Here is an 8,099-nt window from a genome sequence, read left to right on the forward strand (position 1 = left end):
CCAATAACAATCAATGTTATATCCACAATGACACCTATCTTGAAGCTTAACAAAGGCACAAAGAAAAAAGTAACTTTTCATGACATACACATTGATAAACAAACATACATAAAGAAAGAGCATTGACTGAAAATCAATCTTATTTATACTATAGCTACTAACTACATTATAAAAGGACTAGCTAAATTCAAAAGAAGGCCACAAAGAGCATCATCATGTCTATGGCACACAATCCACCATCTCAAAACTAAAAACTAAATAAAGAAAGTACCAAGAGGTTACTTATAAGTCAAATATCCATGCAAGTAAGCAACATAGGTCTAAGAGACACCCAATGTAAAACTTACTAGTCATCCATCAAAAAAGGATTTCCAAGCGGTTTGACCACAAACTCCTCCACTCCTCTTGTACGTTCTTTTTCCTTTGATGCAATTGGCCTCTTCTCACTTGATAGCTTAATAGGTTCCACCAAATCCTTGATGATTGATGCATCATTGTCAAAAGTAAAGCATGTATATCCCAATATCATGGCTGCATGTGATAGTGGTGCCGTACCACAATCCATGTCAATCACTAAACCCCCTGGAGAACAAAAAGTGAGTAGGACACAAGCCATGAAGCTCATACTCTTTTGAACTGCTCCACGAATCAATCTAGAGGATTGTGGATGTTGTGTCTTCTTGCTTTCAGGCATGTAATGAGCGCAAAAATCATCATCACTTTGCAATGAATTAGCTTTGAAAAGAGCTTTACTATCCTCAAAATACAAAGTTGGATAGTAACCCATTCGATGAGCAAATATGAGTATGCTGCATCGTACCTATCATGCACATCACAACAGAAAAGTAGTAGTATTAAATCATCAAACCATTACTTTTAGAGCTTGGTACTATCAATTGTTATGCAATTACTCACACTGCGAGCATTTTCTCCTTGTTTGCAACCTCCATATGGTATTTTGCTTCCCATCACCACTCTTCTTGCCATGACTAGACCTTGACAATATGCATACTTTTCAATCCAAGTGAGGCAAGGACCTACAAGTTTCAACCACAAAATTTTCAAAAAAGAAAAGAAAAAATAAATGTTTTAAGAAAAAATTAATGTAAGTAGGATTACCATCCAATGGGCTAATCATGACCAACCAACCATCATTAGTAAGACTAGCAGTCCCTATGGAGATACCATAGCGTACATGATCCTCTGTCAACATATCCCACAAAGGAACCTCCTCGCCAACATCTATTCCCACCATACTTGTGGGAAAGTCTATCAAAACAAGTCCTACTGCCCATTTCACTTTTTTCCCTCCATGATGATAATGATGGTCTTTATAAGCATGCAAGTTGAAAAACTCATGCATCTTTCCATATGCCTCATGCTTTCTTCCCTCCTCAAAATCTCTACCCATTTCAATATAATCACCAACACAACATCCAAAAATAGATTCAAAACATGTGTCTCTATAAGATTCTATCTTTGATGGCCCATTGTGAATATATGTCACAAATTCCTTTGCAAGAGTTGAATCTTCTGCAAGTTACACACACACACACACATAAATACTCTTTAGGAAACCAAATGAGCACACAAAGATATCATGCTTTTTATATAAAAAAACTCACCTAATACATTATCACTTTCTACAAGAATTTCTGCAATCTCTTCAGTATGAATGTCTTTCTCACCATAGCCTAATATAGAGAAAACCCATAAAACGACACACATTCAAAGAGAACCCAAAAGCTTGTAACACTTGTATCAAATGTATTTAAGGAGAAAAAATGTATTTAAAGAGAAAAGACTAACCTCTTGATTTGCTAGTGATGTATTTCTTTGATGCTTTCTTTGTAGCCTCTTTGTGCAAAGTAGTCGTAGAAGCTGTGGATCTCTTACCAGCATGCAATTCATACATATCAATCTCCTCCTCCAAACGATTCCCCGAAGGAAAGTCTATCCACCATGGAAAATTTTCTATCTCCCATTTACTCAATCCTTGCATGGTAGAAGGAAACATGCATAAAGGAGAGTCATCCACTTTACACCATGCCTTGCAAACACTTGGTATTTCAGCAAGCAACTTCTTGACAACAGGGTGTTTTAAAAACCTAAAATAGACACATATTAAAAAAAAACATTCACATCAATGCACACCAAAATCAATCAAAGCTAAAAAGAGCATTCAATTTACCTAAAAACAACATGTTGTGCCTCTTTTTCAAGTTCCATGGACTTATTCTCCTTTATCTCATTACCACTTTTTCATGATTTGAGATCCCCTCTTGCATCTCTACTTCTCAACATTTGAAACATATACTTACGGGCTTCCAACTTCACTCTATCAAAATACTTTCTTAAAGTAGGGTCTAGTGGCATTGTTGGTGGCTCCTCCATGCTTTCAAGTGAAGATTCAAGTAAGGACATGGCCATGCTTTCAACCCTATCCAAAAAGATTTCTCTCACCAACCAACTGTCACAAATTAACATGCAAAAACATGAATTTATCATTTAGACATACCAATGTCTTCCAATACTTCTAAATGATAAATTGACTTACCCTTTAAAATCAGCTTCTCTTGTAGGTATCAAGTATTGCTCCCTTGTAATTCTTGGAGCTTCTAATAGTTTCAAAATTCTAACTCTTTTTTCAGATTGTAAATCAGAAGTTGCAAGCATTCTAAGTTTCTCCAACGTCACATATGAGTCTTTACCCTCAAATTGCAAATCAAACACTGTCTTTTTCCATTGCTCACCCAGTTTGGGATGTATGCAAAGTAAAACCTGACAGAAGTTTAATTATATATACCTAAATTCTCAAAATGAAAAATAAGCTCAATTACTTGTTTAATAAACACACCTTGCCAATTCTATCCGAAATTCGTTTCTGAATCTTTGAATTCTCCTTTCGTAACGTATCCTCCCTTTCTTCTTCTAGCATAGTTCTTTCAATTGTTTCCGTTGCCGATGCAACTTCCTTGTTATATTCAACCTTTACATATCCCACAACTAAAAGTTATAATTGCATACACCAAATCCATCTATATAAAAAAATAATAATTAAGTACCTGAAACACAAGCCTTGCCAAGTAACCTCTTGAAAATGGAAACCATGACTCTTTGCTTCTGCAACCTTTGACTAACTTATTCTCCTCCTCTTTTAAAGACTCAATATACTCTTTTGTATCACTCCCACATATGTTGTTGGTGTTAATTAGCACATCTCGAAGCAATGGTTTAATCACTGCATGCTCATTTAGCCTATTGCATAAAGAAGGATATGATAACTTATTAATTAAACGTTTGAGAGAACAATGCACAACCAAAATTACCAAAAAATGTAACTTACACGTTCATGCATTGCAAAGAAGCAAGAAGGGCTATCTCTGGAACCTTCCTTGGATCTATGAGAGTGCACATAACTCTCACATGTCTTGATTTATCCTCTTTAAAAAGTTCGGTTATAACTTCCATCCAAGCCTTTGTCTTGTGATTCCCCTCCCACACAAAAAACATTTTCTTTGACATAAATTTCAGCTCTCTTTTTAAGGACACCTCTTTTTCAAACTCCATATCTGCTTCCAACCACATAGGATCCCAAGAAGCCTTAATGATATCTGTTACCAAGGTTTCTTCCCCATTGCAAAGACAAGTGGAGACAACAAACGTTCCCTTCTTTGGCATATAGTTCTCTGTAGCAAATGCAATTTTCAGTGAACTTTCATTTACACACTTTAGACTTCTTATTTACCTTGCACAGGATGCCATCACAAATCATGGACATCCCAACAGAGGCGAGCAACACCAACAAAAAAGGTTCATCTATTTAATATTTCTAATTCTGACTAGAAAATTATGACAAATATTTGAGCTCGCATATGAGCCTTGCAATGGGCAATGAGTACAGCTGTTGTGCTGACATGAATGTAACACTATCCTATGAAGGAAGGACCTCTGTCGCTCGCAGGATCTCGAATGTCCAAAAATAAGGTTCGACTCCCAGTGTGTATGACAAAAGTGTGAATAATGGCAATGTGAAGACCTACCTTATGTAGTAGAGAATGTAAATTGGTACAGATGCACAATATATGTAGGAAAATGACCCTTGAATGTGCGCAGAAATCTAAGCAAGTGCCGCTGCAGCTTCCTATACAAGAGGATTGGTTGCATGAACCAGCTCGGATGCTCTGTGTTCCTCCTCCCATTCATTATGAGTCTTGCCAGCTGCCATCTGCCGCACGAATGATACGAATAGGCGCCAATTATCACCTTGAAACAATGTCTGGTTCATCCTAAGTGAATGCACACATGGGTCATCCTGGAATGTCAACCTTGAGTTCCTAACCACTTACTTATGAGCTCCCTCATCATAGCGGGGCAATGCATTTTCACCAGCAACATAAATCAATAGTTTGAGAGGCGACAATTGCAAAAGAGACGATCATCCCAACACCTCCGTAGGTCTTCACCAAGCCCTGAGGAATAGCGTGTGGCCCTTCCAATTTCAATCACTCCCACCCTATTTCATTTCTAACGATCAGATTTTAATTAAAAACAGATTTTCCAATCGGTGCTCGTTTGACCAAGTGTTGTAGCATACCCCTCTAGGTTGAAAGGGAAAAAGACGTCCTTACATAAGGCATCAGCAATATAGTCACCACCCATATCATAGGGTACATTAAGAGGTCATGTAGCATACACATCATACTTTTAGTATAAAGTTGCATCTGCTCAAAAAACTTTAATGCTTCCTTAACCTGCTCTTGTTCAACATAGCCTGAGATCAATCTTGTCCATGAGCAAGCATTATGTGCTGGAAGTTTATCAAAAACTCGCATGCTTTTGAAAGCAAGCCTCACTTGACATACATATTAATCAATCTTCTACTAACGACAACAAGGTCTCCTTCCGCCCACTGTTCTTCTTGAATCTCTGCATGCATTTCTTCACCTTTGTTTCTAGCCCATGCCGTCCACAAGCTTTCAAGCTGAAACAAAAGTAGCTACATTTGGATACACACATTCTTGCACCATTTGTTCGAAACACATTAATGCTTTGTTCCCATAGCCATGTTCAGCTATAAATGATGTCCTAGTGTAATTTTTAAGTACTATATTACTTCCTTGTAACCCCCGATAAACAATCTCCTCATAAATCTCTATACCCTTACCCATGGCACTTAAAGTGGTGCAAGCCTTCAAGAAAAAAGTAAAAATATAACAATATGAAGGTAGACTCTCTTGTTGCATCTTTGAGAAACACTCAAGCACTTGCTCACCACCTTGACTTTACTGGGCATATCCCCCAATTAATGCATTGCAAGTAAGTACAACATCTCGAAGTGTAAGCTTTTCTAGGATTAGTCAAGCTTTCATAAGTTGACCCATAAGGTCGCTCAAAAAAGATTTTAATTAAAAACAGATTTATGATGGCTCACCTGCGCACTGGCTGAATTTGCGCACTGATCGAACTACGCACTGGCTGAAAACCTGCGCACTGATAGAACTACGCACTTCGTGGAACTGATTTGAACTGCCCAAGCTGAAAATCTGCGAACTGCGTGGAACTATTTGGAACTGCTTGGAACTGCAAAAATCTGCCAACAATTCTTCCTCACCTGGCTTCTCCAAGTTGCGTTTCCAAACGCAAACTTCAAAGCCTTGGTGAGGACTCAAAACCTCAAAAACTCAAAACCTCCAACCTCAGAGCCTTTAGCTCCACACTCACGTCTCACCAGTGCTCCCATGAAAGCGTTTGCAACGCAAGCACAAAACCCTTGGTGAGCAAAATAAAGTCCCCTCTCCCGACACTCTGAGATTTGCTTTTCCAAACGCAACAATGAAACCCTTGGTGAGCAGATGAAAACAAAATGATTCATTTCTCCTCACCGGCCTTGTTAGGATAGCATTTTCAAACGCAATAACACAGACCCCTGTGAGCAGTTCTTGGAGAGTGCAAAAACAGAGCAGTTCTTGGAGCGTGACTTTTGCACAATATTATTTAAAAATCAAAAAATTAAAATTGATATTCACAAAAAAATGCTTAAAACTTTAATGGGCATAGACCAAAAGGAATTGTTTTAAAATTTAAGTGAACATAAATCAAAAGCTACTTTCCTCATAAATTGTGACAAAAGCTTTCACTTTCCTAGTGAATTGTGTTCTTTTATCTCTCATGGATTGTTAACCCTCATGGCTCACGGACACCCGATCACCTACGACGGACGTTTTAACCTACGGCGGACATTGTATTATTTATTAATTTTTGTCATGATCACTTTTCTAGGTTTAAACATCAAGCAAGTCCGACTAAGCTAGTTTGACCAAGTTAGGTGTTAGAGATCTTCTCTTAATACCATGGGGAATACCTTCCTAATAATCAATGGTTACTTAGGTTCTTAATCCGATTTAGGTAGCATTGCGTGAAATGTACTAGGGCTTTCTAGTGGGCTTGACCCTATTGACCTTTAGCTTAAGTATTATAAAGGGAGTTTACTAGTGTGATGAGCCTGGGGAGGTGTATCAGTGTTATATGACCCCCCAAAGTTACAAAATTAAAATGATGAAAATGAACAACAAAAAATCAAAGTGCCACATTTAAAATCTTAAGCTCGAAGAGAAATCTCAGCTTGATTGGGTACTTCACTCACATGTATCGCCTATGGTACTAGAGCCCTAGAGGTTCCCAGTATGGGCGCTTTTCCTTGAAAAGCAAAAAACCCAAGGCATACAAAATAAGCACACACATCAAAATTGAATCACTGTGAAAAGACTTTGGGGGGTCAAAGAGAAGGTAATCAGTCAGGCAACGATTTCATGAGAAATTCCTTTTATCATAGCTTAACTACAAGGTCTTCTAGGTATAGCCTCTAGTCAGCCCTCGAACATGAAATACTTGGCTCTCGCGATTAAACAACTTAATTGACCAGAGAAAATTAAGAAGCTTACCCATGGTATTAATAGTCGATCTCTAGTGCCTTTCGACCGTTAAATTAGCGACCCTAGACTTGTTTAATTTTTTACCTTTACATCCGTTTATGCATTTGATTATATTGCAATTTAATGTTTATTGCTGACAAATTGTGTAAAATTCTGTTACCAATCAATTTGTTAGCCTAAAACTGCATATGCTTTTTAATCGCTTATGAGAATGCAATTACTGTGCCAATGTTGTTTGATTTTGCAGTGACTGAAGAAGGCTAAGGGTATTCATCTCAAATGCTCTTCCACCTCAACCAATGAGCTTCAACTCAATAGCTTCCGAGGACAGAATCTACATCAGGAAGGGGGGCATGTTAACCCTCACGGCTCACGGACACCCGATCACCTACAATGGACGTTCTAACCTACGACGGACATTGTATTATTTATTTGGTAGAGTCAGGTACCGGGCTTGTCAGTCCAATAGGAAAAGGGTAAGAGTGATCGCCGATGAGAGGCGCACTCGAACTGGAACATTCAAGGGATTAGTTGGCTAAGCATGGGCGCCCAAGTGTGAATGGGGCGAGCTCATATAAAAGTCAACTAAACCTAAAATTCACTCATTCTCTCATTTGTGCAATAAAAGAGTGCTCTTGCTCCATCTCCATCTCCATCTTCTTCTTCTTCACCTCCTTGTGTGTGTGTGTATGAGAGAGAGAGAGAGAGAGAGAGAGAGAGAGAGAGAGAGAGAGTGGGTGATCGAGCATTACGAAGTCACGATGGCGGCGGTGAAGCGGCGGCTCCTTCTTCGCGGCGAGGAATCCTCCACGAAGCAAGCGTAGAGCGGTGAGTGACACACCATCGCCTTCTTTGAGCTTACTAGTTTAGGCTTGTTGTGTGCTTGGAGCCATTTGTGGCTCGCACACGGTGTATCGGCAAGTTCCTTGCATTGACACGTGTGCCATACACGCACATGGATCCTGGTCCATCCCTATCAAATAGATGATTGTACGAACTTTTTAAATGCCATCCCATTTATTAGTAATGCCAACTTTTTCTCGACATTTTCTCAAGGCTCAAGAAAATGATTTCTATGGATCTGGCTTTGGATATTAAAAGCGAACCTATCTTGTCTCGAGCTCTGCATTTGTCTCTGGATGCTTCACTCTTACAATGCCTCAC

The 8,099-nt window shown here is 38.8% G+C and overlaps 2 pseudogenes; both read right to left on the reverse strand.

Moving 5' to 3' along the window:
* The window catches only part of LOC147427961 (uncharacterized), a 1,134-nt pseudogene extending 165 nt beyond the window's left edge, over positions 1-969 (reverse strand).
* Positions 970-981: 12 nt separating this feature from the next.
* On the reverse strand, positions 982-5,743 carry LOC147427962 (uncharacterized; annotated as a pseudogene).
* Positions 5,744-8,099: the final 2,356 nt, after the last annotated feature.

Source organism: Adiantum capillus-veneris, chromosome 23, assembly GCF_014529385.1.
Source record: "Adiantum capillus-veneris isolate H3 chromosome 23, ASM1452938v2, whole genome shotgun sequence".
Classification (NCBI taxonomy): domain Eukaryota; kingdom Viridiplantae; phylum Streptophyta; class Polypodiopsida; order Polypodiales; family Pteridaceae; genus Adiantum; species Adiantum capillus-veneris.